The 24,962-nt window shown below is 40.6% G+C and overlaps 1 protein-coding gene and 1 long non-coding RNA gene across 5 annotated transcripts in view; one reads left to right on the top strand and one right to left on the bottom strand.

Annotated features, from left to right (window-relative positions):
• Positions 1-13,253, bottom strand: part of ERBIN (erbb2 interacting protein) — a 96,547-nt gene extending 83,294 nt beyond the window's left edge. For 2 of the 4 annotated variants that reach the window (XM_028748835.2, XM_028748834.2), the window contains exon 1: positions 12,471-13,250. The gene's annotated coding sequence lies outside the window, so the exon portion shown is untranslated. Of the gene's footprint in view, positions 1-12,470 lie in introns of all 4 variants that reach the window. The other 2 variants (XM_077936330.1, XM_077936329.1) reach the window with 2 other exon arrangements.
• Positions 13,254-13,756: 503 nt separating this feature from the next.
• Positions 13,757-24,962, top strand: part of LOC114606503 (uncharacterized) — a 39,393-nt gene continuing 28,187 nt past the window's right edge. Inside the window, exons 1-2 of the long non-coding RNA XR_003708890.2 lie at positions 13,757-14,229; positions 14,322-14,376. This is a non-coding gene — a long non-coding RNA (uncharacterized LOC114606503). The remainder of the gene's footprint in view (positions 14,230-14,321; positions 14,377-24,962) is intronic.

Consider the following 24,962-nt stretch of genomic DNA (forward strand, 5'->3'; position numbering starts at 1 on the left):
TTGTTGCTGCATAAAATGGAAATAACAACAATTGAAACACACAGATATCCTTACAGCATTACATTCAGTCTTACAGAAAGAGTACTGCAGCTATAAGGCAAGCATGATCCTGCAAGTAATTAATGCTAATGAATTCCAGCTGGCCTATATAGTTTGGAATTTCCAGATTTTGCCCCATATAAATTAGTACCCACTTTTAAGCTTGATATTAAACATAGCACTTATGACACTAAAAACTATTTGCATCACATTGAGAGACAGATGCAAACCTTGAGTCTCAGTTTACAAGCATCCTTTCATATTTCCTGTTAGGTCAAGTTTGGGCCTTACTTAAGAATAGGCCACAGATCTCTACTAGAAGGACCTGGTATAATACTAGGACTATAATAGACTCATTATCAGGCACTTTCATGCTATAGATTAATATTACAGTGGTACCTCGGGTTAAGTACTTAATTCGTTTCGGAGGTCCGTACTTAACCTGAAACTGTTCTTAACCTGAAGCACCACTTTAGCTAATGGGGCCTCCTGCTGCTGCTGCTGCGCCGCCGGAGCACGATTTCTGTTCTCATCCTGAAGCAAAGTTCTTAACCTGAAACACTATTTCTGGGTTAGCGGAGTCTGTAACCTGAAGCGTATGTAACCTGAAGCGTGTGTAACCCTTTGTAGAAGCAAAGGAGCAACAAAAAGGGTTGCTATACGTCCAGATTTTCCTGGACATTTCTGAAATACTGCTCAAAAACTTTCCGTCCAGATTTTCACTGTTTGAAATATGGCAAGCCTAGATTTGACAATAAGTACATCACTGTGGCTTATCCTCAGTTCACTGGATATGAAAGAGAGTTTCCTTGACTAAAGGGGAATTTAACTGCAGCCTTCCAATTTACCGTATCTTACAGTTCAACTACTAGCAGCTATGTTATATATTCTGCAGAGTCATATGCTAGGGACATTTGTTGATTGTTTCACTTCAGAGTACTTTTGGGGAACCTAATTACTGAATGCTTCCCCATGTAAAAAAGTTCATTTGAAGGTTTTACCCTTCTCCCCCAAATACTGGACCTGTTGAGACATTACATAAACAAGCCTAACTGAGCTTCAGGCTCATCTGGTCAAGTTTGGAAGGCTTTGCTTCCATTTTTAGTTGCCATTTAAGCAAAAATGTTTTTTTTAAAAAAAATGGTTTGTTGTTTCAGCATTTAAGCAAATATGGAAGCAAAAGTTGTGAACTCTTCCTTGTAGCCATGCCAGAAGATTAGAGGAGGAGTGTGCAAGCCCAAGGCTCACTTCAGCTTATTCATCTCAAATGATTTAGTGTAAAATCCAAATGTGGTCATTCAGACTTTAGCCTTTTGGCTTTTGGGTCCCACTGTTTACAATATGTCTCTGTGTGTCTGCATATACACATATTTAAAGGTAAAAGTATAGGTACCCCTGACCATTAGGTCCAGTTGCGGACAACTCTGGGGTTGCGACACTCATCTCGCTTTACTGGCCAAGGGAGCCAGCGTTTGTCTGCAGACAGCTTCCGGGTCATGTGGCCAGCAGGACTAAGCCGCTTCTGGTGAACCAGAGCAGCGCATGGAAATGCCGTTTACCTTCCCGCCGGAGTGGTACCTATTTATCTACTTGCATCTGATGTGCTTTCGAACTGCTAGGTGGGCAGGAGCTGGGACCAAACAACGAGAGCTCACCCCGTTGCGGGGATTCGAACCGCCAACCTTCTGATTGGCAAGCCCTAGGCTCTCTGGTTTAGACCACAGCACCACCTGCATCCCTAGATACACATATTTAACCTCTGCCAAATGAGAACAACCATTCATGTATCTGATGAAGTAGGCCCTACTCCAGAAAAGCTTATATCACAGTAGATATGCTATCTTTAAAGCTACCTCAAGGCCCTCTGTCTTGGTTGCAATAGACCAACACAACTCTCTCATTTGGAATGTTCTCTAAATCTGTAACCCCAAATAGGGAGAAAACTCAAAAGGTCTCTTCTGAGCTAAGCATATCTCCTGTCCACAAAAATTAAAAACATCTGTTTTGTTTTTGTTAGGCAAGGTAAAGTAGTGACAGTAAACCATTCCATTTTTAATTCTGGCTAGTTTTCTACACCTAGGACAGTTAGCGTCATGTGACTGGAAGTGCACTTTAGTCAGCAATGCAACATGCTTCACAGCAACTTGCCCTTATAAGAATGAATCACAATTTTAAAGAATTTTAGGGAGGCTTCATTTCACCTTTGTTCTACCCAACTTTTAAGCTGCCAAGAAATTTTCTTATTCCAAATGAGTTACTCCCCTTTGTTTCACATGAACTGAATTCACAGGGGGAAAAGATCAAACTAATTTAGTGTGATGGATATGTTACTATGCATTTCTGTTCACTAGCTGGCTATTTAAATGTGTATGTCAGCATTGAAGATAAGGTGAAAATCATCAACAGAAACTATTACACTTGCAGCTTTCAGAGAACATGATGTTTTTAACTTGCCATAGTATTTATGTAATCCTTGCTTCCACATACAGGCTGGCAAACATGCCTCACTTAATATTAAAACTGGCATGTCTAATGCACAAATCCTGCCATGGGCTTGTTCCTCTATGCTAATTAAGTTTTATTATACCCTACCTGAGGATATTAGTCAAATTGGCTGATATTTCTTGCTTTGACAGCTCAAGAACTGAAGCATTTGCTGAGCACATACCATGTCTTCTCCTGCCACTTCTTATTTGCGATAACTCCCTCTCCTCCCACCTCCTGTAACGTCTCTTTCACACATCCATAAATCCCTTCCTCTTTAAGACTAGATGAAGCTTAATTCTACAGCAAACCCTCAGATAAGTTAGCAGTACAATTTCAGGCTCTGTTCTTAAACTGAGGTATATACCTGCCTACAAGAATGGAGTCAGGTACTCAAAACTATATGAATTCCACCATGGACTGTATGGTCCCAGCGAAATCCCTCACAAACAGATACTAAAGTTAAACTTTCTTTTAAAATAAAGTCTTGAAAAAGATTTGAAAAATTAATAAGCAATCCTAACGACTATTGCAAATCAGCACCACCAACTTATTTCAATTATAATACCCAAACATCTTATTTGGAAGTTCTGTTGTGTGTGGGTTTTGTTGTTGTTTTTTAAAAAAGGAAAAACATCCCTCTAAGCAACTACATGGCTTAGTTCGCATGCCACTTTAAACCATACAGTTATGCTGAACTACGATTAAAAGGCAAATGCACAGTGTAGTGGTGCAAAGAGCGAAAACTGCACCTGCTTCACCTCCTCTTTGGCTCCTACTGCCTCCACACTGCCAAGAACTATGCCAAGAACTTAGTGTTATCTCCAGGCCTGGGCTTATACTTTGCTTTTCTCCAAACAATTCATGAGCTGTAACAAAGGTTATAGTTTGTGATTTTCGTTTTGGGCAAACAAACCATGAGCTCAGGGTGAGACATAATGTTAAGCCAAATGTTAAGTCACATGTGTTGACTTTCATAGCATTTAAAGGGTTTGTTATAGCATATCTTTCATAGCATTTAAAGGGTTTGTTATAGCATATCTTTCATAGCATTTAAAGGGTTTGTTATAACCAATGCTCCTAGAAACATGCAACATAGGTGAGGAAACAGCACAGAATTCAGATGGTTACTGTAGCAAGCTGCATTATGTGTTACAATGTGGCAAGGAAAGTAGCTATAAGAATCCTGCAGCCTATGCCTGATCTTAACAGGTTGATGCTGATTTAAGAATTAATCTAGGCTAGTCAGAAGGGAGGCAACCCATCATGGCCAAGGGAAGTTGATCAGGAAGCTATATGGAATACCTGACTATTGAGACTAGAGAACTGAAAGCTCATCTGTGGTTGTCAGTATAAAAATTACTGCTGAATGTGAATTATCTACACCACAAGGTAAGAGATCCCCTGCATGTCCACAACATTATTCAATAGAAGTGCTATCTACTATGTTCAAGTAGAAAAGTATTGTAAGGGGGGGGGGGAGTACAGATGAGGGCAAGATTTAACCAGCCTGCCAGCTAGCTTATGCTGTACTTTAAAATTTCGCTCCATCCCTTTGTATGGATTCAGATTGATCTTATCCTGAGACACAAGTTGGCCATTGTTTTATCATGCTTGGCCCTCAGCTCCTATATGAACATAACAGTGGGCAGAGCCAATATTAGTAGACTATAAATTCTTTTCACAGATCTCGTTTAAAAAATTGTTGACAACAAGGGGACAAGGGAAAACCATTGGCTCTGCAAATCACTTTGCGTATGCAGAACAGATTATTTGGCTACAGTTTTGCATTGCCCTCACAAAAGGTTAAGGCAAGCTGTATGTATATAAGAAAAGTAGTTGCTCAACATACAGGTGCTTGTTTCTTTATGGAGATCAGGTTATCTAGCATGGCCTTTAGTGGACACTTGCTTCTTAATCTGACACTTACTCCTAAGGGGCAATTTTAATTAACAGTGTGTAAAAGGAAAATTCTTTCTGAATTTTTCTATAGTTGCATGAGGATTCTGTTATATGAAACACTAGCTATTCTCCATTTGGGGATAGAGGTAGACACAAATTCAGGGATGGAAACCTATTTCCAAGCCTCGGAGAACTAGTCATATACAGCAGTGACAAATTATTTTTATAACTATAGAAAAATATAACTAATGGATCGCCAGAAAGAGTGCCATGTTAAGTTTGCATTCTAGTTACAAGCGTCTGGCACCTTCAACTTTTAATGAATTTATAATGGCATAAGCTTTTGTGAGCACAGTTCATTTGATGAGATGTATGAAGCATTATCCTAAACTGGCAAGAATATACATACAGATTTATTGGAGGGAAGGGGTAGAGGGAGAATGAGTGGAGGAAATGAAATGCTAAAAGAACAAAAATTATACTACCTGAAAGGAAAAGATACAGTGTTTCGTTAACTGTACCTTAAGTTTGTCAAACACATGAACTTCAATGGCTCTTTTCAAAGTATGACTAACATTGGCTCTATCCCACAATTTTGAATGCCCATTTTAACAGCAGAAATGCATAATGTTAAATCTTACCTATCAATTAGTTACACAAATCATTTGACAAAAATATGCTAAACTGCCTTGCTCAAAGAGGAACCCATGGAGCAGGGTAGTAAGGCAGGTTAACTGTCACAGCACCAAGGATGGCTTCTAATGAACAACTTGCTCCAAAAAGGGTTAGAAATGGGCAGATACCTTTTTGACCTCTGCCTTCAGGTCAGCTTCTCCTATATGCTTTTGGAAAATTGAAGTGTCCCCTAAAAGGCCAACCCTCCTACTCAAAGATAGGCAATTATCATGCACTGCACGGCCCACTTGCCTGGTGTGCTGCTTATGGCATTAGGTATGGATTCTTCAAGCCCCATGGACCAATGAGGCTCCTGGCTCTGCTTTTACAGGCTCTGATGTTGTGGAATTTGGTTCAGTGGGCTCCTGCCTGCCAGGCTTGGGTACAGTGGTCTCTTAATCACAAACATTAGGCTCATAACCAAGAACCTGGTCCATCTCCTTAGCTGGCAACACTATAGCCTCTGTCCCAAGTATCCTGGTCAGTGCTGTCACAAAAATGGATTTTTCAGCAGCATGAAATATTAAATCTAAAAAACCATACACTGTGAATGTTTCTTAAACTATCCTTTGATTTGCCTTTTAAAAATTCAGAATATATTTTCAGTCTACTTCAGTGAAACGTTTTTAATATGTGATCATTACCTCTTCCAACTTTCTACAGCATGAGTAAGGAACAGCACTTGTTTAACCACACTAAGAGCCTATAGTAAAACCAGAGCACTACAGCTAATTTGTATGTAATATAATCTTGATTAATATGGAGGCCACTGAAGGTTGAGAAATTCCATCTTACCAGCTCCATTTACCCTGACATCCAATATCAAATATACATCACCTGTTCAGGCACTTAAAATTATTAAATGGACTTAACTTTTGAAACTATCATCCACAAGAGAATATTTTATGTTGACTTCCTTCTTAGATCTCTCTAAGCATGACAGCTAACAAAATATATAAAATTAAAGCCAAGATTCACTTCATTCCACTTACCACAACAGAAACAGGTCACTTATGGTCCATTATGTTGCCCTTCCTCTCCCTCTGCATAATCTGGAATTAGAGTCTTGTCACTGCACTCTTTCTACAGCAGAAGAAATAATTTGCCATTCCAACACTATGGCAGTACATAGTGTATGGCCACACAACTCAGGGTCCCTACATCTTTAAAGACCTAGTTACCCATTGATTTTATTTGTTTGAATAACCTGCAATTCAGCACTTGGTTTGCATACAATTATAATCAGACCTCTTAAGGAACATTATGCATCGCTGTCCAGTATAACAAATAATAATTGCTTTACGTTACCCTCACTTCCATTTGCAACATTTATTACCATACAGGTAAACAGCAAATGTTTATGCACATACCATTATTCATCTTTGTTTTAAGCAAAGTCAAAATCATCTGCATTTGATGCTAAACTCTTCATGCAAATCCTGCATCTCATATAAGCTGGTGAAAGTCATTGAGCAACACACACCAAAAAGGGTGAATTCTTACCATTTGTTATGAAAATGGTAAATATTTCTAGAAAAGACTATATCTCAAAAGTTAGAGAACAGCCACATGCTGCAATCTATCAGAATTTTAACTATCACCCCATTCATTTTATTTTGTCAAGATTTCTGTATGTTACATGCCTGTTAATATTTTTTCAGGGCTCTGGAGGTAATTGTCAAAGGACAAAGAGATATGCATGTTTGACTTCAGCAGGGGATGACAACTTAAATTCAACAAGAGTTTCAAAAGCAGAAGCAGGGAACCTGTGGCCCACCATTTGTTGGCTACAACTCTCATCATTCCAGACCACTGACCATGCTAGCTGGTCTAAAGAAAGATCCAGAAATATCTAGCAATCCTCCAGGTTCTCCAGCCCTGGTTAAAGGCATGTTTTATTCTTTGTGTAAATAATAATCATGAGCATTTCCTGCAGCTGGATTTCCTCATGAAGTGGAAACATTCTTGGACATTGTCCTGCAGGTCAAGCATTAATTCAGACAGTAATGGAATGCCCCATGTATGTGTTGATATACTTGTGCAATCAACATCCCATGTGAACACATATGAACATTTTTGGCAATTTCACAATAAACCACATTTCAGTTGAGAAAAGATACATATAGTTACTTCCTCCTTAACATATCTGACCTTACAGGTTCATCTTCAAATTCAGTAGGACAAAAATCATCCAATTCTTCTTCAGTAATATCTGCATGAGAACAGTACACTTGACAGTGTGCTGCAACTAAAGCTGTTGGGTCAGGTGCAATGCCATGGCATTCTGTAGAGGCCACTTTCCTGGAGGTAAGAGTATATAACTTAGGTGACCCGAAGCCAGGTGAGAGATGTACACAGTTAATATCTAAACACATTGGGCATTATTAGCATGGGACACTCTAGGTGGAGATGTGGCTGACCACACAAAGCACTCTAGGTCTTGTATTTCATAACTGATGGTGCTGGCTTAACATGGCAGGGTTGCATTTGGCCAAGATCCACATAAATTATGATTATACACAGAACTATCCAATTGCTGTGGACCTACCATCTCTTGGGGTATAGACCTTGCAAAAAATCATATGCAACATTATTAATCAAATCTAGTAAGAATTTTGGTCCTGGGTCGTAGGCTAATTCCAAAGCAAATTAAGAAAGAGTCCATAAAAGAATAGACTCAAACTTGGGAGTGCACTACTTAAGAGACATTTAATGGCACAAATTTACAAGGCTGTACTTGTAGAATTTTATTCAGCTAAAGATTGTAATATATAGAGACTAGCCACACTTTACTTGATCATTATGTTACAGCGGTATTTTGTGCAGCAAATACATGAAGCATACATGACAAGCTGTACCTAGACAAAACAAAGTACTTGGATGGCAGGTCCAGTCAATTTACTAAACCTAGCTTAACATGCAAGTGAACTAGATGTAATTCTGGGTTATCAATGCATATTATTCTACAGATCCCAGCACTGGCTGGGAATACTTTCCACCAATTTCTACATGGTAAGGGTATAATATTCCCCCCAAATTTTGCTTTGTCAATAATCATACTTTTGTAACCTTAGAACTTTGCTATTATAACGCAACCTATATACACCTTTCCTTCAAAGGATGCAGCTGAAGCAGAACAGAAGGGCTTGTCTCAACTGGCGTGAATTACCAGGAAAACGTTACACCAGAGTGAGCAATGGTTTCATGGGCCCTTCAGGCACAAGCTGGGGTGCTATTTTTAACTAAGAAAAAATTGAATGGGCTGGATCCTACATAATGTCTTCCTCCCATGTTAACAGTGGACTGGGGGCAGGTTATTAATACTATCCCTTCTACCCAAAATGAACAGAAGAAGTGGCCTTACTTTAGCAGCTCACAATCATCTTCTCAAACTTAATGCCTAAGACCTAAGTCAATGGCCAAGCTTTGTACATTCCTGAATTTGGTAACTAAAGATAAGTAGAGACTTGCTTTTGCTCTTAATACTGTAAATTGCCCTGAGGATCAAGTTTAAATATTCAGTAAATGAATAGAAGTAGCTTTTTAAAAAGGTAGAAATTAGTTTTTTGGGTTGTTGTTGTTTTTATCTAGCTCTACATCTCCTGTGTACAGGGTAGCTCACAAAGTTCAAAAGAAATACCCTTAGAAACCAACCAAAAGAAAGAAAGAAAGAAACCACAAAGACCAGTATTTTTTTTAACAGCAGCATACCATCACTATTATCTAAAAGCCATCCTGAAAAGGTTTTGGCATTTGGGAAATTCAGGGACAGGGATTTTCTCTTTTAGTAGGCTATTCAACAACCCCAGAGTATTGAGTATGCCCTGTTGTTTGCAGAGGTCACCATTCCATACATAATTACAACATACATAGCAGGATACTCAATATATTTATATTTAAATTGGCTGGGGAACACATATTGTAGGTATGTCAGTAACCATAAATATATTCTTTGTGGGTCCAAAAATTTAAGCAAATGCTTTCTTAACTGTGTAACAAATGCTAACAGGTCAGTTTGCTTCAATATCTCACATGCAGATGAAACCCGAAAGTTATGAAGCCAAGTCTTCAACAGAAGAACTTCATTATGGCCACAGGCCACAGAAGGTCCCTAACCTTAGCATACACAGACCCCAATCCAGTTTTGTACAAATCCAGTTGTGAGCACCCATTTGTCAATCAGGAAAGTTGACACTGTCAGCTCTAAGGAGGTTACACTAGGTCAGTGTTGATCTGATAAGGCTGCAACTTGTAGGCAGAAACTAGATGTAGCCTCAAACTTTGTATGTAGAATCTATTCATTCACATTTTCTATTCTAACAGGTGATCATCATAGAGAGCTTAGTCGGTAGAGCAAAAAACTCTTAATCTCAGCTTTGTGGGTTCAAGTCCCACGTCGGGTGAAAGATTCCTGCATTGCAGGGGGTGGGCTAGATGACCCTTGTGGTCCCTTCCAACTCTATAATTCCACGATTCAATGTGTGCATGGAAGTCTGATTCCACACATGGATCAGCTTAGGTAGACATTAATGTGTACTCTATGTGTACTAAAGGCAACGTTACCCCTTATATGCCCACTCAATACTGCAACACTGCAAACTCTGGAACGAGCACTTTGGAAAGTGCTACACAATATCTATTCCACACTTGTAAATAATTAATCTCTCAGCGTGGCAGCACCTACGTTCTGGAACTCACTGCCCACTGACCTTCACTGTGTTGTTTTCAATGCCTGCTTCAAAAAAAGCTGTTTAGGCAAGCCTGCCTAGATATGTAAGGTGTGTGTGTGTGTGTGTGTGTGTGTGTGTGTAATGTACACACACCCCTCTCTCTCTCCATATATATATATATATATATATATATATGGCAGCATGTTTCTATCTTCTGACTTTTACTGATAACTTTATACATTATGTTCTATGTAAATCACTTGGACACTGACAATAAAGTAGTGTACAGTTTTTTTAAAAAAAATAAAGTGTGCAATTGTGAAAAATAGCCACTAGCTAGATTAAAACTGAACTAAAGTACACATTTTAAATTTGAGAGCAGATACCTATACAAAAATGTATTTTAATAAATTGATTAGCGGTTTGTTCACTTTTTCAAATAAGTCTTCTGTTAATGACTAAATACTTCATTGCGCCTATTAAAGATTCACTACATGCAAATATTGCCATCTGATTACTGCTTTGACTTAACCTGCTTTAATTGCCTATTCAGCTACACTTTGCTGGCATGCAGAACTATATAAATTTACTGTTTTTCTTTTGTCTCCCAATGACTTACTGAAGAGTACAGACAGGCATTCATCTGAATTACCAAAGGAGGTAAATCTTACTTGCTATTATTTATTAATTTTAGATAATATAAAAATTAGCACATAATTGTAAGAACACTAAAAAAGAAAACTTTCATACAGTATAGATATACAGAACATATATAAACATAGCTCACTGAAAAAAGTCAAATTAGGAGAAGTTTCCACATCACTAATGAAATGTAATACACACACACCACTAAACAGGCTTTGAACCAATCAGATAAAGGTGAAAATTCAAAGGCCTGTCAGATAATATACTATCATATAAGCTTGACTTGCCAAGAGCAATAATTCCAACAAATCTTTTCAAATTGTATTACTAAAATTAATGTAATTTATGACACATCACTAGCCTAAGCAGAAGTGTGCTATTTAAATAGGGCCTAATCCAATATGGTGACTAAACTAATCTAAAGCTGAAATATTATACACCTTTACCTAAGAGTAAGTCTACTTCTGTGTAGACATTTACAGGACTGCACTGTACAGGATTTTAAGTCCAACCAATATCAAGAACAATAAATAGTTCAAAATACAATAGTTTATGCTCTATGGCTACATGATAGATATACAATATCTTATAGTTATATGTATCATGCAATGATACCTTCTATCCCTCTTTAGAATATGTTTTGTGGGGAATGTAACACTGCTTTGGAAGTGCTAATTCACTGTAAAATGATTACTCTGTTTAGGCTTTTCTGCCACACATAAGCCATATAAGGAAGTTGAAGTTCACTGCCATCTTTCTGTCCAATCCTTTGAAATGGCCAAGAGTAACCTTTACTGGTGTCTTTAAAGATCATGTGTATAGTTTGAAAGTTTCCTAATCTTGATGATTGACGCCAAGAGAAATTTGCCTTTACTCCCATCAAGACAGACCAGCAAAACATAGCATGGACGTTGATTTAAACCATCCACAGTACAAAAATAATGCCTCAGTTATAGTCATCTGGCTAATGCACAATTTAGAAAACATGTTCAAAGCAGATTTGTACAAAAACAAATGGCAAGTTGCTTGTGAAGTCATCAAAATTATATAATTCAACAGGTGATACAACACATTTTGCTTTCCTTATCATGAGAATTGCTTAATCTTAACAATTTTTCAGAAACCTCACTATTTCCATACAGTCCCAATACACCAAGACCAAACTACATTGTTAAGAAAAATAAATCAAATGAAACCATTGAATTCCACTATTAGGGGGAAATAAATTTGTCCATAAACCACACATGCAAGTAGACTTTTGCAAACAAAGTTTAAACTCCCTCAGGAGATAGCCATTGACTAAAGGTGCTGAAGCTGTTTTATGACAATATGACAAATATCTCTACTACTCAAACGTTTTTGAACTACACAGGTTATGAAAGAAGAAACACTTGTTAAGTCTCACAAGACATCAGGCCTGTCTGAACCGTGTCCTTGCTCGACAGCTAAGGAATGCCTTCTAAAAGAAAAACATCGGCCTCTAAGAAAAGAAAAAGTCTTCAAACTTTAATGGTACAAGGGAAAAAGAATATTTGCCCTTTATGCAGACGGAATGCTTGCAGAGAAAGAAAGTTATCGGTCCAGCAAGTCGCTTCTACAGATGACATGTTTTAAGATCACGAATGCATAATCAGGCAGTTTCACTTCAATACCTTCTACTATGGAACAAAGAAACTTCTGTCTGAGAAGCTTTACACACACAAAATCAGCTCTCCTACATTTCTCCTCTGCAACAAAATTTCAAAGTACCGGTAACGATTAGACTTTCTCTCTCTCTCTCTCTCTCTCTCTCTCTCTCTCTCTCTCTCTCACACACACACACACACACACACACACAGAGAGAGAGAGAGAGAGAGAGAGAGAGAGAGAGAGAGACTGGAAACCAGCTTCAAAATCCAGAAAGACATTTAAAAAGCTAACGAAAGTAAGAACAGGAGGCAGACCATCTCAAAATGAAGTACAATCGCGTCCCCTTTCTCCGACACATAAAAAGGGTTTCCTTCCTAATGTTCCCGCACACGCACACTTCCAAAATTATTTCTTTTGAAAACCAACCTCACAATTGGGGCGTGCAGATCTCCATTTGCACCAGGTTCCTTTCACTACCCAATGGATGCTTTAAATCCAAATCAAGTTTTCTCAGCAGTCCAGAAAAGAAAAAAAAACGGGGGGGGGGGTGGAGGATGCAACAGCTTTCGTCGACGTTGTTGGGTTTTTTTTTTTTCCTTTTCTTTTCCGGGGTTGGGGGGGTGTCGTGGAGATTTAGCAATGCCAAGCTTGCGGCCCGGCCGGCCGAGGTGAGTTATTTCCCCCCTTCCCTCCCCCGGCCTCCTTCTTCACTTTTCTTCGCAGTTGAGCGAGGGGAGGACTCTGCGTCGTCGCCTCAGCTTCTGCCCTCTTCCGCCGTGACAAATGCGCGGTTTCAGGTGCCTCGAACGCCGCCCAGTCCCGGCAGAAGAAGACTCACTTCCCGCCCCTTACTGAGGTGGCGGCGGCGGCGGTGGTGTGGGGCGACGGGGCTACCGCGGGGGCCGCAATGCCTGCGCCTGGCCCAGCTCTCCTTTCCAAAGAGGCTCCCGAGCTGCGGACCCGCCTCCGTCGCCGACCCCCCCCCCTCCACCCTTCGGCTGCTTCTCCTTCTTTCTCTGCGTCCCCTCGCTCGCTAGGCCGGGCCCAGGATGCTGTAGCGCCTGCCGCAACCCACCGCCAGGGGCATGTGGTGGGAGGGGAGGCGGGGAGGCGAAGCGCAACAAGCCCCCTTCTTCTTCCTCTTCCTCCTCCTGCTCTTCTTCCACTGCGCAGCCTTCTTATCTTCTATTCGTTCGCTTTTCCTTCCTGCCTGCCTTCCTCCCTCGCTCCGCTCGCCTTCCTCCCTCGCCCTCCCCGCCTCACACACACACATACACGGCTCCTCCTCTCCACACTTCCCCCTTCCTCTCCCTCCTTCCCGCCCCTCTCGCTTGGCAGGCTCGCTCCTCTGGGCGCCGGCCAGGGACTCGCTGAGGTGTCTCCTTCAAGCTCCCCAGAGATAAGGGCGGCGGCAGGCAGGCCGGCCGCGGGGAGGGAGGGAGGGACGGAGAGCGGGCGGCAGTTCTATTATTATTACTACTACTACTACTACTACTAAGCACCGCCGCCCAGGCCAGGGGGAGACACTGCAGCGCCGCCCAGACAGCCAAGCGTGACTGACTAGCGCGCGCGCGCACACACACACACACACACACACTCGGTCTCGGTCTCTCTCTTTCGGCCCCAACCGCGCAGCTGCACTAGTTTCCCCTTCAGACTTTTTAGCCTTAGAGCCAGACAACAAGTCTGGAAACTGGCGAAGCGAGCAGCAGCAGCGCGACTTAGCCAATCCGGAGAGAGGAGCCTCTAGCAACAGCCAATGACCCTGCTCTGAAGGGCGGCTGTGATAGGGGAAGGAAGAGCAGGTTAGGGTGTGTGAATTAAAAAAAAAAAAGGAAAAAGTGAGATGCACAGAGAGAGAGAGAGATCAAGCCATCTGGGGCGGGGAGGGGGAGCGGTGTTTAGGAAGACTCTTAGGCGCTCTTAGGTTTGGGGAGAGAAAGGAAGTGGCGGGGCTGGGGGACGGGAAGGGAAGGAGGGTAAGAACTGAGAGAGAGAAAGAGCGGGTGTTTGCTTTTAAGGCAACTGAGGGAAAGGCGAAGGGAGGAGAAGGTGGAGGAGGAAGAAAAGCAGGAGGAATACAAGGAAGGGGAACCCAGCAGCGAGAGCAGCTTAGACAAGACTTGACCTAGATTGGCGTGAAACTAACTTGGCATCTTCCAACCTTGTGGTATCTCATAGTTGTGTATGTAAACAAAGCAAACACAGTTTTAAAGAGTGCTAGCTAAACTTTCCTGCTCACAATCAATACCTTTTCTTATTTCTTATTTCTTTTAGGCTACAATCCTAAGCATGTCCATTCAGAATAAGTTCTATTGAATCTCCAAGACAGGTGAGGGGTTCGAATTGAAGCCTAACTTGGGTTTCTATAGTAAAGGTGGCTCAGTTCTCAAAAAGGTTTGAAATGATTCTGAAATGAAGGTGTACAACTGCCTGCCCACATGACTTTTCATAAATGGACTGCCCATGAAAATCCCATCACAGGTTCTCCCACTGTGTGAAGGACTTCCATGGCAACATTGCTAGCCTTGTTCCTGACCACCACTGATGCCCTAAACAGCTATCAGCTGCTAGCCGCTCACCCTAAGTACGGGCCTACAAACATACAGATGCATCTATGCAGGGTTTGTGCAAGTGACAAGGAATCCTGGGCAGCTTGGAATTGACCCTTGCATGGACGTCTACTACACACATGTATCTGTACATGTGAAGGGACTGCAGTTAACCCCCATACTAGGAATAGCCAGGTCTATTTGATTTTTCTTCTATATTCTCAAAACTTGAACCCCAAGACTATGACCATCATAGACAGGAGACTTTCCTTCATGGGTGAATTCATGACATACCCTCTAAGCCATATGCATTAAGAACTCCAGCAGGTTTAGCAAAAAAAGAGATCCCAGGTTTTACCACTTTGAAGCCTCTCAGGGCTGACTGTTGCTTGGTGAGGTCATTAATTGGTGTACCACTCCCTCTGCTTGGGTATCAATGGTCATTCTGCACTGTCTCCAGTGTATGTCTCTTCTGAGGCCTTTATGTAGCCTGAGGTATAAACCTGGGATCTCTTTTTTTTGCTAAACCTGCTGGAGTTCTTGATGCATATGGCTTAGAGGGCATGTCATGAACTCTCCTTCATGGTCTCCTGTCCATGATGGTCATAGTCTTGGGGTTCAAGTCCCACTTCTCTCTTTCCATCCACATTTATTGTTGCTGCTTTGATACTTGGAAGGTAAGCTTTACTTTGGCAGGGAATATTACCAAACCAACATTTCCTGTTTCTTAGTACCTTGCTCCTTCCCGTTGGGCAAGCAGGCAGGTCATGCTGATCCTTTATTTGTTACTATCCTTTCTTCCTTGTGCATGTGGCTCCCACCCTTGTCCCTTGCAAAAAGGTTGTTCCCCTCCAATAGACACAAACATGTAGCATTCTGAACATGGTTTCTGAGGGTGGGGCAACCCAGTCAGATGTGTGAAATAATAATAATAATAATAATAATAATAATAATAATAATAATAATATGTCCTTCAGTAAAATTCAAACCTTTTTTCTGCATAGATCTGGGTTCCACATGCACTAGGCTACAGATATAACTGTATGTTGTACTTGGAATGACATTCCGTTCATTCCCTGCCTCATCCTTGCTTCTCCACTAGCAAAAATATTGTTTGCAGGCTACAGCACTTTCCTGTTATTATGCTGCTGGGTCTGTTTGGGTTGTCAGCTTCTTTCTGTCAAGATGTTTCTGCACTATGTGTGAATTGGGATTGGGTTGGGTAGGGTGATACCCATCATGCCACTCCATCATGTTTAGTGCCTATCAGTGTATAGTTGAGGCTTAGAGAAGTCTGGCACAATACAGTGGTACCTTGGTTCTCGAATTTAATCTGTTCCAAGAGTCCATTTGAAGCCTGAAACCTTTCAAAAACCAAGGTGCGGCTTCCTGCCCCGTCGGACGTTCAGCTTCCGAAAAATGTTCGCAAACCAGAACACTTACTTCCGGGTTTGCGGCATTCGGGAGCCTATTTGTTCGGGAGCCAAGCAGTTTGAGTACCAACGTACCACTGTTTCGTGATGTTTGGGCACCAGCAGAATTGCCAGGGACACCATGGTACTATTGGTTGGTGTTGCTACATCATTTCTTTTTCAATAGTGATAACATATTTTTTATACTTTGATGTTGGGAGTACATGGGAGTGTAACTGTCCCATAATCCTGGCACAGTGGCTGCTGACAACGGTTAACATGTAGGATCAGAGAACTGAAAAGTTGCTCCCTTTTCATAGTTGCTCAGAAAAAGTCTGCTAAAGTCTTTCTAAACTTTAAAGCACATTCCTTCTTATCTCCACAGTTCTACTGCATCAGCATCACAAATGAGTCCTATATTAGCTTTTGGATTAATTCTGCTCTAATGAAATCTGGGTTTACATACATGACACTTCCTCTTTCATTACCCACAAAACGCAGAAAGGGCATAGCCATATAAAAATGTGGCTATGCTGGAATTCCATCTCTCTTAAAGCAATTCTATATAGCATCATCACAGTTGTGTAAAAGACAGCAAAAAACAAAAACAAAATACCTTTCCTCTCCCAATCTTTATAAAGAGGAAGACTCTTTATAATATAAACCAATTTGAAGTACAGTGGTACCTCTGGTTACGTACTTAATTCGTTCCGGAGGTCCGTTCTTAACCTGAAACTATTCTTAACCTGAAGCACCACTTTAGCTAATGGGGCCTCCCGCTGCTGCCGCGCCGCCAGAGCACAATTTCTGTTCTCATCCTGAAGCAAAGTTCTTAACCCGATGTACTATTTCTGGGTTAGTGGAGTCTGTAACCTGAAGTGTATGTAACCCGAAGCGTATGTAACCCGAGGTACCACTGTATTAAATTTCATTTTCTAAACAATCTGCCATTAACTTATCATAATTGTTTCTTTCAAAATTCTCCAAAGAATTGCAACATCAGCAGTACAAAGTGGAAAGTCTAATAGAAACCAGTTTTGATCAACAGAGGTGTGATTCAGAACTATACTCTAACTTTCATGGTCACATTGAACTTCAACGGAAGTTGAGCATACACGTAACTTAAAATGACAACCAGTTCAAAATAACAGGTGTGGTCATCAAGTGCTGAGGGGGGGAGGGGGAAATACTAGGAAGGAAGCTCATTCTCTGCTCTACTCAGGCTGCGATTTTTTGCACGCTTGCTAGCAAACGTGCCTTACTGAACACAGTGGAACTTGCTTCTGAGCAAACATGCCTATGATCTGCTTGATTTTTTAATATCTGGCTCGTCTTATAAAATAATTCAAGGTGGCTAACATATAATTAAAATCAGCAACACAACAATTAATCAACCAGTACAAAATGTATAAATGAAAACAGGAGAAATGAAGAGAAAGCAGCAGAAAACAAAAAAAATTGACACCCATACAAAAGTTTGTGAGTATACAGAAAGGGATAACAAACCCAGAATAAAAATTCAAGACTCGGTTTAGCTCAAAGGCTATTCAGATAAACTCAGATTTAGCCTGGTGTCCCCATACAAAGCCAGTTCAGATGTAACAATCTTGGCTTAACAAAATCATGGCTTATTGTGATTAAGGCTGACCATTGTGCTCCTTATAAACTGCCACTTTGTTTTGCATGCCAGATTTAGGATTTGCTTGTTTAAACCATAGTTCCCCATTACATTCAAACTCAGAAATGATGGTTTAATCTTGGTATGCTAGCCTATGAAACCAAGTGTAAGGCCTATTGAATATTGCATAGGATTGGGCTGCAACAAATCTAATTACAGTGGTACCTCGGGTTACAAACGCTTCAGGTTACAGACTCCACTAACCCAGAAATAGTACCTCAGGTTAAGAACTTTGCTGCAGGATGAGAACAGAAATCACGTGGCAGCTGCGCGGCAGCAGCAGGAGGCCCCATTAGCTAAAGTGGTGCTTCAGGTTAAGAACAGTTTCAGGTTAAGAACAGACCTCCAGAATGAATTAAGTTCTTAACCCGAGGTACCACTGTATTAGGAAAGCAAAGGAAGCAGAAGATGGTAGGCATAAGGCAAGGCAAATAAAATAAAGTATTTTACTTATAGATCCTTTGAAACTAACATGAGTCAGTTAGGTTCATTAATTTTGATAGGTCTCCTCTGAGTAAAATTTAGTTGAATGCCACCCTATATATCTAAAGCTGAAAAAGACAGCAGAATGTAGTATATACAGTTCAGGAAGGTAGAACTGCAGATTATGATAATGGGTGAATAGGTTCATGAAGGATGTTTGCTGCCATATTAAAAACATTTCTGAAGGATGAAGTTAACCAAAAAGAAGAAAATTAATTTAGTTATTAAAGTAAATCGAAAGGAAGAAAATTGGTTATGCTTGTGGATGACTTAGCTGGAATGACACAAAGGGAAGAGAAGAGAAGCTACAGAGCATGGTAAATATAATTCTGTTTTTTAGAGTTATGACCTAATATACATATCAGAATGTATTTGTAAAAAATATGTAACCTCTTGTTTAAACTGAGATAGACAGAGAATGATCAGAGTGAGCACAATCTAAATTTTGGGAAGCAAAATAATGTATGATGGGAGATCCATAACAAAGAATAGGGTTAGCAGACTGGTTATTTTCTTAAGAAATAGTACGTGCTAGACAGGAAAAATAATATTAGCATTGAAAAATAAATTAATAAAGTTTTTGTATTCAACCTGACAATGACTAGAAAGTTGTAGCTTCTGCAATCTATAAACTGTTGCAACTGGAAACTTTGGAAGCAATTACACGAGAGTTGGAAGCAGCTTGGAAAAACAACCTCTGAATAAACATAGAAGAAAAAGTGTTCTTTTGGTGGCACTGGACTGGATGAATTCACATCATATTAATTATGCCGTATTCCCACTATTTTAGAGAGGCTGTGGTGAACTCAGGTCTTTCATTCACATGTGGTGGGCGCATAGTCCTGTGCAATGGTTTTGGAATCTGGAATTTGTCAGAATTTCCAAAATAATGGGCCAGCACATTTATGTAGTAGCATTTCCCTTATTGATAATTGGGAAACATGTTTATAAGGAACAAGTAATATTCATGTTAACAGCTATTTGCATGGAAATTGTGAGGCATTGGAAGTATAACTCAAGGTTCATGGTGACAAGGTTGGTGAAGAGTATCTGGAATATCTCTCTAATTAGCATGTAGGTGGATTTTATTTTATTTTTTAGAGGAGAGTGGCAGCTAGAGGGGGGTGGGTGTGAGAGAATTGAAGTTTTTGTGTATGGATGAATGAAAGAATGAGTGTGTGTGTGAATGGAGGATTGATTAACTAGGAATGTGTGTGAGAGAGGGAGGGAGAGAGAGAAAATGGAGGGATGGAGTGACAGAGACAGAGACAGTGGGGTGGTTCTTGGCCCATCTTCCTCCAGTATGTGTCCCCACCAGATTAAATTTTGAAGGGAAGAGGAGTCCCAGCCACGGGTTAGGTGGTCATATGAACTAGGTCATTGACTGCTGCTGTATGAGTGTAGAGTGAAGCAGATACCAGAACAAGCCAACAGCAACAACAACAATAATAGTTATAATAATAATTTATTATTTATACCCCACCCATCTGGCTGAGTTTCCCCAGCCACTCTGGGCGGCTCCCAATCAAGTGTTAAAAACAGTACAGCGTTAAATTTTAAAAACTTCCCTGAACAGGACTGCCTTCAGATGTCTTTTAAAGATAGGATAGCTGCTGGAGAGCCAGTGTGGTGTAGTGGTTAAGAGCGATAGACCCGTAATCTGGTGAACTGGGTTCGTGTCTCCGCTCCTCCGCATGCAGCTGCTGGGTGACCTTGGGCCAGTCACACTTCTTTGAAGTCTCTCAGCCCCACAGAGCCCCACAGAGTGTTTGTTGTGGGGGACGAAGGGAAAGGAGAATGTTAGCCGCTTTGAGACTCCTTCGGGTAGTGATAAAGCGGGATATCAAATCCAAACTCTTCTTCTGCTGCTGCTTATTTCCTTCACATCTGACGGGAGGGCGTTCCACAGGGCGGGCACCACTACCGAGAAGGCCCTCTGTCTGGTTCCCTGTAACCTCACTTCTCGCAATGAGGGAACCGCCAGAAGGCCCTTGGCGCTGGATCTCAGTGTCCGGGCTGAACGATGGGGGTGGAGACGCTATGTTAGAGCTGAGACCCAGTGTTCTGTGCAACTAATAATAGGCTTGGGGTGGGGTGGGGGGAATACTATACACTTTGCAGAGCAATTACTTTTCTTTTTATATGTGTATAAAACACTTCATTAAAAACACAGTGGGCTTTGTGCCACAATGATATTGAAGCATTTAACAGCCTTCAATAGATAGATTGAAAAAGAAAGGCTCACTGAAAGGCATTCTGCAAAAAGTCTATTTGCTTAGACATTTTTACCAAGCTACTTCCACAATAATCTGAATAGTGAATTTGTGAAGTCTTGTGTTCATGCTTATGAAGGTGCCCTTTGAATTCCAATTAATCTTGACAATACACAGAAGAAAAATGATCACCCAGGGAAGTCTTTGAAGGATTTAGGATTTTACACCCTAAACCTTCTGTTCCATATTAGTAATTCATTTACGCTGTTACAACATGAATTGGGAATGTGACATGTGGCTGATTAAATATCTCATGAAATAATAATAATAATAAAACCAAACCCCACAATAACATGCATACATTAAATCATGGTTTATTCATTGTACTGCGTGGTTTTGCAAAAAATGATGATACAAAATGATACAAAAATTGATAAATTTATTCCCAAGAATATATTCAAGAGTAGAGTCTGATGTTTTTTCAGAGCTACCAGATCAACAGATTTGGCAGCAACAGCGCTGATTTCCACATGCTGCTTGCCTTATGTTCCTTAATCTGGTTCTGGAGGGACCACTTCAAAGGATTAAGGTAGTTTGATTTTCATGCCTCTTTAATCTTTGGGTTGTCTGCCAGAACTGCTAGCAAATGTGCCAGCAGAGATGGTGAACTAAGCTCAGCACCTTCACAAGGCCAAAGAAAAGACATGCGATAGGATAGCCAGTATTGTTAAACACTTGTAAATCCCACGGATGCTATGGCGCGTATCTTTCAGTGAAAGACACTTTAAGTCAATTGGATTTAAATGTGCTTTCATTTTGGCTAGATTATGCAGATAGTTAACCTATCTGGTCTAACCTTTAGGGCCATTTGATAAAAGCGGCAATCTGACTTTTCATCAGAATCCTGTTATGGTTTCCAAGCTATGGTAGAACTCAGCGTTTACCCAAAATGGTAATCTTATGACATTATTTATCAATGTTACTTTAATGTTACTTTAATGTTAAGGGTAGTGTGGGGAGCAGATTTGATTTTGGACATCCCTATAGGCACACTGCTTTTACCAGTGCGAGCTAGTCAATATCCCACTCTTTCTCAGCAGCAACACACCAATAACATTTTTTAAAACTTTCAGAAAAGGATAAGCTCGGCAGCAGAGAGCAGCAGTCACTCCTGCTGCAGAAACCCTCAGAGAGGCAATCCAATTTATGAGGCAAGTAGTGTGTATGGAAGCGCGCATAGGGGTGTGAAGATAAGCAAAGCCGATTTCAAATGCTGCTACTCTGCATAATGAAATGTGTGACTACTGGCAGCTCTTGATTGTGAGGACTTCTCAGGAGAACCAAGGAGAACAGACAGGTTGCCAGGCAAACGAAAGGGAAGGAGTTAAAATGGGAGAAATTTAGGGTACAGAAAAGTTAATAGGAACATAACTTAGTATTTGTAGGAGAGCATGTCCTATTAGTCGCAGGAATATCAGAGTGTGTGTGTGTGTGTGTGTGTGTGTGTGTGTGTGTGTACATACGTGGTAAGAGAAAGGTATGGGCTTCTGTAAAATAGATGTTTCTCGTATCCAATGCCCCTGACAGGTAATCCTGCTCTATAAAAACTACCGGTAGTAAAAATGTGTAATTTATTTCTGTAGGAGCAACATTGCACCCATTGCATCACAATAGTATTAAATAATTCCTCTCAGATAAACAACTGAGAGCTCCTTTTTGAAAATGTCTCCGACATCATTAGGGTTAGGGCAAAAACACATTTTAGATTAGCTGGACTACTCCTTAATATTTGTTAAGGTCTGTACACCGGGGTGTGTGTCATATTAAATAATCAAATGTATTAAGATGTTACAACTCCAATTTACATAATTAAATATTATTTCTTTTTCATGTATACCAAAAGTTTTTGCTCTCTTTTCTCTGGATAAAATGCATTAAATGGTTCTTGTGAACAAAATATTGGTTATATTAATTCCCTAAGTCAGCCATAGTTTAAAAAGGAAATAATTTGAAAATATGGTTACTTCAATAAACATGCTTAAAGGGTTGCTGCTAATTAGAAGTGAAATATTTAATTAACTTCAATTAAAGTTTCATTTTAAAATGTGCTTCATGGCTGTTACATCCAGTCACTGTTTCTTACAGAATAAAAAGAGCAAAATAATAGCGGGGCTCAGTTCTGTATTAGCTATTAGCTACTGTTATAGATTTGGCTTAGGTTTCATTTACAGTATGGTTGAAGCAGATTAATTAAAAGGACATAACTGAGTGGCTGACATTAGCTAAGTCTGTTAATTAGCTATCTGTTCTCAGGGGATAAAGTTTTATCAATGTATATAGCAGGCTTTCTCATTGTGGTGCCCTTCAGATGCTGTTGGACCACAACTCCAATCAGCCTCATGCAGCATGGCCTATGCCCATGCACAAGATTGGAGAAGGCTGGCAGGTGGAAGTGAAGGAGGGTGGAGGTGCTTAGATCCACACACTTTATGGTGGGGCAGTTTAACGTAAGTCCTATAAGTTGCTCAATATGGGCCAGAGCATCCATACTGCATACCACACAAATAATTTTGATTGCAGCCTTATGCACTTGAACTCCGTGCTAATTACTAATGAGTTTGTGTGCCTAGGATTACCTTGCTAATTCCCTTCCAGGCTAGTAAATAATTCCCATAATAGTAAATCATTCCCAAAATGACAGCGACTGCATGCCTCAGCATCCCGAGCCTCTCCCACCATTTGCTAAGTAGCAGCACATGTGTCGATAATAAGAGTGGGGAACAGGTTTTCTAAAGTAGAATTGTCAAGTGGAATTTACAATTGGCTGGGATTAGTGGCCAAGAAAGAGGAGTGGGGAGACCCCAGAAGGAAGGCTTGGAGGACAGGATAGAGAGTGCTCTTTTGCATGTGAAAGGATTCTGAAGGGAAAGGCCAGTGTTTAATTTCTAAAATGTGAAGTGCCATGGCGTATATACGACTGCCAGGAAATCACATCTGATCAGGAAGCACATTCTTCTCACCAAATATGTGAAGATTAGAGTAAGGAAGTGGCGCTGCCCATCTTAAAATGTCACTACTCCAAAGCTAAACTTTGACCCTCAAAATTGCTTCTTCTTAGTCCTCGCTAAGTCCCAGAATCAGAAGACCTATGGATCTCCAAATCAGAGCAAATGCCATTGTGCAGTTCACACCCCAAACCTAGCCCTGTTTGTTGATAAGCAAGCTGCAGTGATTTTATTTCTGTGTTTCCTTTTGCAATATTCATATGCACATGCAGAATAAAACACATTTTAAATGGTCATTGGTAAAAGACTCATATCTATTTTGATAATTAATGTTTCTAATAATAAAAATAGTTCCTCTAGAGATTCTGGAGGAAAATTTTTAAAACCAAGTGAAGTTATAATATGAGCCAAATGTTTCATGTATTAATTCAACTTTGTTTTCTTGTATAAAACTGGATTCAGAGTAATTTCGCATTTTCAGAGTCTTTTACAGATAAATTAAGCTTGCTTTTGCTTAAAACGGTTTTCTGTTCTTGCTAACTGCAAAGTAAACATTCATTCATGCACAGTGCCATGTGTTGTGGGGGCTGGAGGAATCGGAAACTCCCTACTGATTTAGATTTCAAATAGAGCTCTGAACCTAATAATAAAAAGCTTCCTAAGCAATATGAGTCAGCAGCTGTTATCAAGTGGATCAGAGAGCAAAGTCTGATCTTGCACTGACAGCTGGTGCATAACTATATTTTGTGAAACGGTAAGCACTTGAGTTTAGTGATGAAAATAACAAAATTAGCATACCAGTTCAACATAAATGAAAATGTGCTTTGATTGATTAATTAATTGCCCAATCAAGTGGCAATTAATGTACAAACTGCTTTACACAGGGTACAAGAGGATAGGGCCCTGCATGGAATAGATTACAATCTGAGGCCCCACCCGCACTATGCATTTACAGCAGTATCATACTACGTCGAACAGTTGTGGCTTCCCCCAAAGAATCCTGGGAAGTGTAGTTTGTTAAGTGTCCTGAGAGTTCATTGAAGACCCCCCACTTCCCCTCACAGAAGTACAATTCCCAGAGTGGTTTAACAGTTGACCCCTCTTACCCAGGGACAGGAAGAGCCAACTAATTCTCATTATCATCATTTTATTTGTACGCCGCCTTTCCATAGTTAAAACACTGCTCAAGGTGGCTTACAACTTAATTCTAGCTTTGTCCCTATCCTCTTCCCTCCTGAGTTGTACAAGGGCAACACAGGATGAGGCAGCTGGCAGCCAGGGCCACCCCCTGGACTGGCAGGTGGGGAAGGCATACTGAGGCTGGTGAGGCAGTGCCCTGCTAGCCCCAGCAGACCAGCCTCCACTGCTTATGGGAAAATGTTTAGTTTAGCAAAAGGGCAAATAATGGGGTGCGGGGCATGATAGAGGTTTATAAAATTAGGCGAATAGTTTTTCTCCTGAACCAATGAAGCCAAACAGTAGGAAATTTATCTATACTTCTTCAAACGGTGTGTAGTTAAACTGTGGAATTTGCTACCACAAAGTGTTGTGATGGCCACCCATTTCAAAGGCACT

This window comes from Podarcis muralis, chromosome 11 (assembly GCF_964188315.1).
Source record: "Podarcis muralis chromosome 11, rPodMur119.hap1.1, whole genome shotgun sequence".
NCBI classification, from domain to species: domain Eukaryota; kingdom Metazoa; phylum Chordata; class Lepidosauria; order Squamata; family Lacertidae; genus Podarcis; species Podarcis muralis.